Here is an 8464-nt window from a genome sequence, read left to right as displayed (position 1 = left end):
AATAACCAACATGTGTGGGTTGCGCTGCAAGTTTCTTAACAACACAGTAGAGAATGAATACACACAACCCTCTCTTTCAGTTTACACAAATCAAACACACAAAAGGCTAAGTGAGAGGCGGAATGCACCCTCACCTCTTTAAATAGAAGAAGGTTGATCACGAGTAATCATGGCATGTAGCGAGTAGTATCCCTCATCATTCCAAGCTTTGAGTAGGCAAGGTGCCATTTTTACTAGGGAAACAATAGCAACCGCCTCTGATGAGTCTCGGTTCTGTAGAACAGAGTAACCTACGCACCATTAGCATGGCAGGGAAGAGAGAGTCTGTATGGCACAGTTGTAGAGTGAGAGTTAAGCCTCATTAATTGCTACCAAATTAATTGCCCACGTTTGGTTTTACCATTATAACCCCTTAGGGGTACCATCCCAGGGTGGATATTATTCCAGTGTAGCCCAAAAAATAGGCACTATTTTTATAACGATGGCTGTTAAGCTATAGCTTAAGTGGAAATTTATATATTAAAAAGAAAAATGAAAGCAGAATGGGGGTGTTTTTTATAGAGCAAGGCAATATGTGTGAGGAAAACCTAGGGTGTGATTTAGAACATAGTTGTTAGGTAATATACAGAGAAATAAGTACTTGTGTGTGTGTGTGTGTGTGTGTGTGTGTGTCCGCCATGTCCCAGGCACCAAACACAATGGGTCGATAGTAGGCCCATTGTGAATGGGCCTACTACCTTATTAAAGAGATGAGATTATCGTGGTTAAAGTGTAAGCCAGGCCAGTCATTTTGAGAGAGGGATTGTGTAATATTATCAATTATGTCATATCTTTTGAATCTGTTAAGGCAATATTTGTGTATAAGTACCTTGATATCTTCCCAAGCAAGGAGGTAGTTGGAGGAGGAGTATACTATTCGGTAAAGAAGACTGATACAAGTGCTAAGAGCAGCTTCATGGGGTCTATTAATGTTCTTTTTTATGAATTCAAAAGGTGGGAGATTCAAAGGGTCTCTCTTCCAAGAAAAACTTTGGTCATACTCTCCTACACAAGGTACATGAAGAGAAATAGAAAAGTCAAGGAAATTTAAGGAAGTGTAAAAAAAGACATTGGATGTAGTAAACCCTTGTCCATAAGTTCAATTTTTAAGCAGTCAGGATATATATGATTGATCTTCTCTGAGAAAGATCTATTGTTGAGGCTTAGTTTGTCATCCATATATCTGTATGTATGTCTAAATAGTGAAAGTTTGAGATTATTATTTTTGTCACCCATGGTTGTGAGAAACCATTTGTATTCGAAGAAGGCTAAGTATATATTACACATAAGAAAGGAGTAGGAGAAGCCCATGGGAATGCCTAGGCTTTGGTTAAAGCACTGTCCTCCAAAGAGAATGGTGCAGTTATCAAGTACCCATGATATGTTTAAACATAGCTTCTCTCCATTGAAGTGTAAGGGGTGGGATGAGTGTGTTTTTTTATCCATTTAGGTTTTCTGGAAAGAGAAATGTAGAAGAAACCCTTTTTCCTAGCATTAATCAAAGCTAGTTTAATTACTTGAGATAGGACATCCTTAAGTCCTAGATCCCCTTCTAAGGGAATATTCTCATAGCATTGAGTAATATCTACTGTGAAAATATGAAAAATCTGTTTAGGGGATTAAGAGTAACCTCTATGGAGTTTTTTACTAACCAGAAAGGGTTGTAGTGTATTTGAAGAAAGTTACAGCATATTTTTTGCTTGGAAGCGCAGACTAATTCAAATTCTGCTAGTACAAAGTCAAGACAAAGGGTAATATCTTTGGTAACATCAGTAAAGATGCTATTCAAGGCATCAGATTTCCATCTAAATTTATATTTATGAATTTTATAGGTGGGAAAAAGTGCTAGAAGTTTGGTATCCTAAAGAGAATAACCCAAAATTCCTAAGTGTCTTGAAATATTATTGGTGACCTCATATAGGGATGTGTTAAGTAGTGTGAATTCCTTCCCAGATACCCGAGAGTGTGTTTCTCTCCAAGCTAGGTTTTTGCATATAAGAGTGGGACAATTAGGGATTTTATCCAGTCCTACTAAGAACCAATTTTTTGAAAGTTTTTGAAATTCAAGAGCCAATTGTGGTGTTATCCAAGAGCTTTCCGTAGACAACCATTTACCAGGTGTGTGTGTGTGTGTGTGTGTGTGTGTGTGTGTGTGTGTGTGTGTGTGTGTGTGTGTGTGTGTGTGTGTGTGTGTGTGTGTGAGAGAGAGAGAGAGAGAGAGAGAGAGAGAGAGATTTTTTGGAAAAAAACATTTTTCGACCAATTTTGCTAAGTTCAGTAGGATTGTCTTCTCCAATCGAAGAGAACTGGCAAGGTCGGTTAAGCAACTAAGTAAAGCTAATAAAGTGAGATATGGGTTTTTGGGGAAGTTAGGTATGTGATTAAGCCCTTTAGCCAGTATTTTACGAACTATGGTATTTTCTATGATGCTAAGATCACTAGTACAGACATGCATGCCATACATATCAAAATCTTTGCAAAATGTGATAAATTTGTTACAAACACATTCAGAAATGGAGTTCTGTCAAAGAAAATCATTACTGTAGACCAAATTCTTAATAGGTTGTTGATACTTCTAGCCGGTAAGTACATTATCAAGTAATTTGTGGTTTCCAAAAATTAAGTCAAAACACTCACAAAAAAGTGTCTTAGGGTGTATCCAATTGAGAAGCTCATTCTGAAAAAGATAGAGTTCCTAAAATATACTCTTTGCAAGAAGTTTTTTGTTGAGATGCCTCCTTCCACATGGGTTCACAACACCCTGCATATTCATCAATGATTATAAGTCAAGAAGGTGTCTGAAAGGGGTGTTTCTGCCTCTTCCTCTGGTGTAGCTACGAGATTTCCCTCGATTAAAATTAGAGGAAGAGCTAGGTGTCAAAAATGAAGTAAATGAGTTGGGGGTAGCAAGCACTACAAGAGGTTGTGTGCTCTTGTGACGCTGTTAGCGACGGAAATACACTGGGTTTTTATAACCCCCGGCGTCGCTAATAGCGTCGCTACGAGAGCGTCGCTATAGGCGTCGCTATATGCGTCGCTATATAGAGACGCTTATAGCGACGGTTATAGCGACGGTTATAGCGACGTTTACACAGAAGTCTATAGCGACGCTCATAGCGACTCTACAAAGCCATAAATAGCGACGGTTATAGCGACGCCCGAGAGAATTTTTTTTTGGTGACAGGTCATTGAATGCCCTGCCACCCATCAAGCATATTGTACTTGATTCACTTTTTAAAAAAAGTGCAAGGGTAGATAATAGACCCAAAATAGTCACCCACAAGACGCATTGTTTGCAAAATTGACAAGCGTAAAATTGACAATTGTACACATCATAGGCAAAATGAATTGATTGGCAAATGTAATAATGACAATTGTACAACATCATAGGCATAAAGAATTGATTGGCAAAATGAACTGCGGTGACAAATGTAATAATATACATGGTTCAAAAAGACGTATAAAATCCGTCTCATGATACATAAGCTCTGAGAAACCCTAAACGAATGCTATCTAGCTACGGCTAAACTGACGTCGTCTAGTCAGACGTCTCATCGCGTCCAAGCGGCGTATCTGTCGGATTCTGCAAAAAAAGACAATAAGACAGCTTTCAGTAAGTATAAACATATAACGACATTTATAAAACAATACAAAAAATAGAAAAGAGTAAACCCTAATACTAACCATGCCGCCGCGAGAACTGAGAATGTCCATCAGTGCGTTTAAGCCCTTCCTGCCTGCGTACTCGCGCTCGTACGGTGTGGGATCACGTCCTGTCATCGACCACTGTCAAAACATACAAAGATTTCATTATGTCAGAATTAAAAAACTCATAAACCCTAAACTATCGAACATAAAGAGCAATGCGAAAACACTTACAAAATCGGCCTCAAATGATGCCCATCCACCGCTCCCCAAGTGGTGCGGGCTCCCTGCCTCTACTCGCGCTCTGGCTGCATCCTTTTGTTGCTTCCACTTGTCGGGATTCTCGCGCGCTGCTTTCTTCGCATTCTTCCAATCTTCTTTGGCCAGCCAATCTGGCATGTTCCACCCATGCTTGATTGCTTCTTGCACTTCGGAACGCTTGTGTTTGCAGTATTCGCGCATTCGAATCTTCATCAGGTCTTCATTGAAGCGCTGATCCCGTGTTGGAACGGGAAACTCATCATGAAGTATGCTGATGACTCTGTTTTTTAAATCACTTGGTACTTCACTCCATTTGTTTAGTATGTAGTGTCTAAACAGCTGAGAGCAAAGACCACGCATGCGCGAGATCACCTTCTTGCCGTCATCATCCATGATGATGCCACCGCTGAAGTCGACGGAGTAAGGCAAGCCCTCTGGCCGGTGACGCGTGAACCTGGGTGTCCCGGTAGGGGTCTCTAGCGGCGTGTCGATGGGGGTACGGACGTCAGGTGTCTCCACCGGCGTCTGGGCCCCGAAGCGAGGAGTGTTGAGTGGGGTGGCTTCTGGCGGAGTAGGTAGAGGTGTGTAGCTGCTAGGAACAGTCAGCCGTGCAAAACGTGGCGTAGATGGCGATGTTGTGGCTGGTGTGGGGGCGGGCAAAGAAGGGGAGGGTAAAGAGCCTCGTCGAACACGAGGCGGTGTGGAGGCATCGGCGGCGGAATCCCCACAACAACCGCCACCGCCACCACTAGAGCGCCGGTGTCTAGACGAGTGTGAAGCTCGTCTCGTCGACGCCGAAGCTTCGGAGCGCGCCGAATGCTCCGAAAGAGAGGGAGATGCGGATGGAGTAGGAACGCGCGATGATGCGCCAGAGCGATGACGCTCCACGTACCACTGCCTCTGCTGCGGTGACAAAGAAGAAAGAAACTCCTCATCATCCATACCTGCATTAAACACACGAATATTTAAACTTAATATTGAATGAATAGAGTAGACAATGACGCAAAGACCATTAAATACAATGACATAATGACGCATATAAATACAATGATGCAATGAATTGAGTGATAGAAGAGGCAAGTCGAAAACTCACAATTTTCTATCAAAAGATGTGAGCGCGAGTAGAAAAGAGCGTTATACACCATGGAAGGTACTTAGAGAGCCAGAGCTTTTACAACACGGAGCAAAATTGTTCAAGTACAATATTTGTGGCTTTAAGAGATCTCTCTCTCATCCTCGCATAACTCAGCATAGCTTCCTATATCTATATAGAGCTCTCCGTTTAAACACATATCCTCTGTTTCATTTTGTAGCTCCTCTGCATGCACCCCATATAGAGTAGTAGCATCTTGATGCTCGTCTGGCACCACCGCAGTGGCTTCTGATTGAGCATCTTCTCTGATCACCTCCATTGATGCCGTTGTGATTGGCACATGGTAGCCTTCATACATCCTTGCACTACGAGGGGCTACCTCTATGACGTACCACCAGTTTGATGTAGACTTTGTAGGATGAAATATTACCTGCCAGAGCCACATAACTTACATGAGAGCTTTCAAGCACATAACTTGTAAAAGGGGGATGTTAACTATTTACATACTTACTTGTTCACAATGCTCGGGTAGTACGAAAGTGTCTCTTAGGTCAGTCCATTTCTTAGTAGAATCCACCTCAAGAAAACCAGACTCTCCTCTACGCACAGTAGCGTTGCGACCCTCCATGATTATCTTGAACCATTGCACGTCGAACAAGTCGACAAAAAATCCTCTGTAATCGATCCTCAAAATCTCTTGTAGCGTGCCGAAGTAAGTGAGTTCCGCCACCACAGAATCTACATCAGAGGAACGTCGTCGACTAGACTGTTCAAATTTTGCCATGATTCTACAATCTTGAGTAAAACGCTTTTTGTCGATCCGTTCCACCCTAAAATGTCGACCTTTACACCATGCTGCTGTGTATGACTTATACTACAACGAACAAAGATTATGAGTGGCCGTTCAAACGTTTAGAAATAAAGTCACTAGCTAGTTGTACATTGCAAACTTACCTTGGTCGCGCAACCCCGAGAGTACTCCCACTCTTCCTCAGTCACTTCGTCACCGTATTGTTGTGCGCTTTTCAATTGGTTGTGCAACCATCTTAAGCTCATGAATGTTGGTAGGCTCTCCAGAACCGTCGGATAGTGCATCGGTGGTCGTCTTCCCCATCTCCACTCGATTCGTGCCCTTTGTCGCTCTTGCTTTGCATCCTCATATTGTGAAATCCACTTTTGCATCACTGGATTGTGAAGCATGCAAAATCGGTTGATTTTGGCCTCTAGATCTTCCGTCATCTTCTTCTCAACACCGAGATTGCACATGACAATCCCAGATATGCGCTCATCATCTATGGTTCGCCATAGCGTGTCCCGGGCTTTATCAAATCCGTCTAGCCACTCTCCAATGTACACTAGGGACTCTGATACCAACCAACCTTCTGCCATGCTACCCTCCGGACGTGCCTTTTGACGCACATATCCCTTAAGCGTTTTCATGAAACGTTCTAAGAAGAACATCCATCTGGAATGATCTGTGACAGCTATTTCCACCTCATCAACTATGTGAACAAGAAGATGCACCTGAATGGTTAGCATGGTAGTAGGAAAATGTTTCTCAAACATGCACACAAGCTCCGCAGCATTTAGTTTGGCAAAAGTTATGGAGTCTACATTGATCTCCTTTTGTGAGATCCATTGCACCAGCTTTGCAAGTTTGTAGATTGTGTTACGGATGTCGAGAGACAAACATCCCTCAATAGCAACCGGTAAAATAAACTGTAAAGTATGTGCATCAATGATATTAAAGTCCACATTTTATGCAATGATATTAAAGTCCACTATGAATGTACCTGACACATTTTATGCCAATCGTGTGACTTCAAACCGGTAAGCTTTCCTTCTTTAGTAAAACACGTTCGGAGCGAGTGCATTACGCCAGTGGGGGTCCACAAAGATCGAATGGTCTCTTTTACTTTGCGTTCTTGGGCTCCTGTGAAAATCCATGGTGCTTTAGGGATTTTTATCGATCCATCAGACGCTGTTTGCGGCCAATATTGCTCCATACGATCCACATTTCTAAGGTCAACTCTGGCTCCCAAAGTATCTTTCTTGCCGGTCAGATGGTCCCATAGTAGATTACCCACATTCTTGAATATGTGCATTGGATCGAGCAAGTGATTGATCATGAGTCGGGGCCAGTATGGTAACTCGTACCATAGAGATAGTCTCTTCATCCCTGGAGGCAATCCGTCATCGCACATCTCCTTCTGTTCTAACCATGCTTGTGCAGACATCCTTGGTGGCTCTCTTCCCAAAAAGCCCTCGCGTAACACATGATTCTCTGGAAGATACGCTTGATGACCTTCGTAGATTTGCTTCTTCAGTGAGGACGCCCTACGTGCATTCAGTCTAGGTCCACATGTGACACATGCTCTGTATCCGCTTGTTTGAAGCCCTGCATGTATACACATGATAATAGATCAACTATGGGGAAAAAAAAGATTTACAGTGTCTGAGTGAGGAGTGTCAATAGATCACCTGAGCATTCTGTTAGCCCGGGATAGTCATGCATGGTCCACATTAGAATGCCTTTGATCAAAGCATTCCGTCGTCCTGTGTGTCGGCTCATATCCACCACCTCTATGCCAATCCACAATTGTTGTAGCTCTTCCAATAGTGGACGAAGATACACATCCATATTCTCCACTTTATATCGCCCTGGCACAATCAAGCTTAGCCATAGGTGCCCCTTCTTCGTAGTCAACCACGGGGGAATGTTGTAGTTGACGATGACAACGGGCCATACACTGTAAGATGTTGATCTTTGACCAAATGGATTTACGCCATCCATAGCCAGGCCTAAGCACAAATTTCGAGCTTCCCTGGCAAAATCCGACCATGTTCCATCTATATGTTTCCAGGCTGCGCAATCTGCAGGAATTCGTAGCACACCATCCGAAGATTTATTCTCCTCATGCCATGATGCTAGGGCGGCCATGGACTTACATTCGAAGAAATGCTTGATGCGAGGAAGCAGAGGAAAATGTCGCAAAACCTTTTGTGGAATTTTTGTCCCGTGGAGATCTACTCGATATCTTTCGGAATCACATTTCGGACACTTCTCCATGTCTATGTATTCCCCTCTGAAAAGAATGCAGTCATTAGGACAAGCGTGGATAGAATTGTAATCCATCCCCAAGTTTCGCAAAATCTTTCTTGCTTCATCTCGGGAATCTGGCATCACATTGTCAGCTGGTAGTATGTGCTCTTTAAGCAATCTACACAACATAAAAATACGATACAGTCGTGTAAAAATCTATCAGATCATTATACATTTAGAGTTTTATTAAAGTAAATTAATTGTAATAGATCACCTGAAAAGCGTTGTGACGCTAGTGTCACTCCATCCAAACTTTGCCTGCATGTTGAGAAGAACCAGGAGTGCTTTCAATCTAGACATACGTGCTCCATTATACAATGGCA

The 8464-nt window shown here is 42.6% G+C and overlaps 1 long non-coding RNA gene across 1 annotated transcript; it reads right to left on the bottom strand.

The window, feature by feature from the left end:
• Positions 1-3581: 3581 nt before the first annotated feature.
• On the bottom strand, positions 3582-3964 carry LOC147431903 (uncharacterized). Its single transcript, XR_015185746.1, has 3 exons — positions 3919-3964; positions 3724-3825; positions 3582-3622 (listed from the first exon to the last, which is right to left on the bottom strand). It is a non-coding gene; the product is annotated as an uncharacterized LOC147431903 (long non-coding RNA).
• Between the last annotated feature and the right edge of the window lie 4500 nt (positions 3965-8464).

This window comes from Adiantum capillus-veneris, chromosome 21 (genome assembly GCF_014529385.1).
Source record: "Adiantum capillus-veneris isolate H3 chromosome 21, ASM1452938v2, whole genome shotgun sequence".
NCBI lineage: Eukaryota > Viridiplantae > Streptophyta > Polypodiopsida > Polypodiales > Pteridaceae > Adiantum > Adiantum capillus-veneris.
Note: the sequence above shows the minus strand (reverse complement) of the source record. Positions and strands in the feature narration are given on the sequence as shown.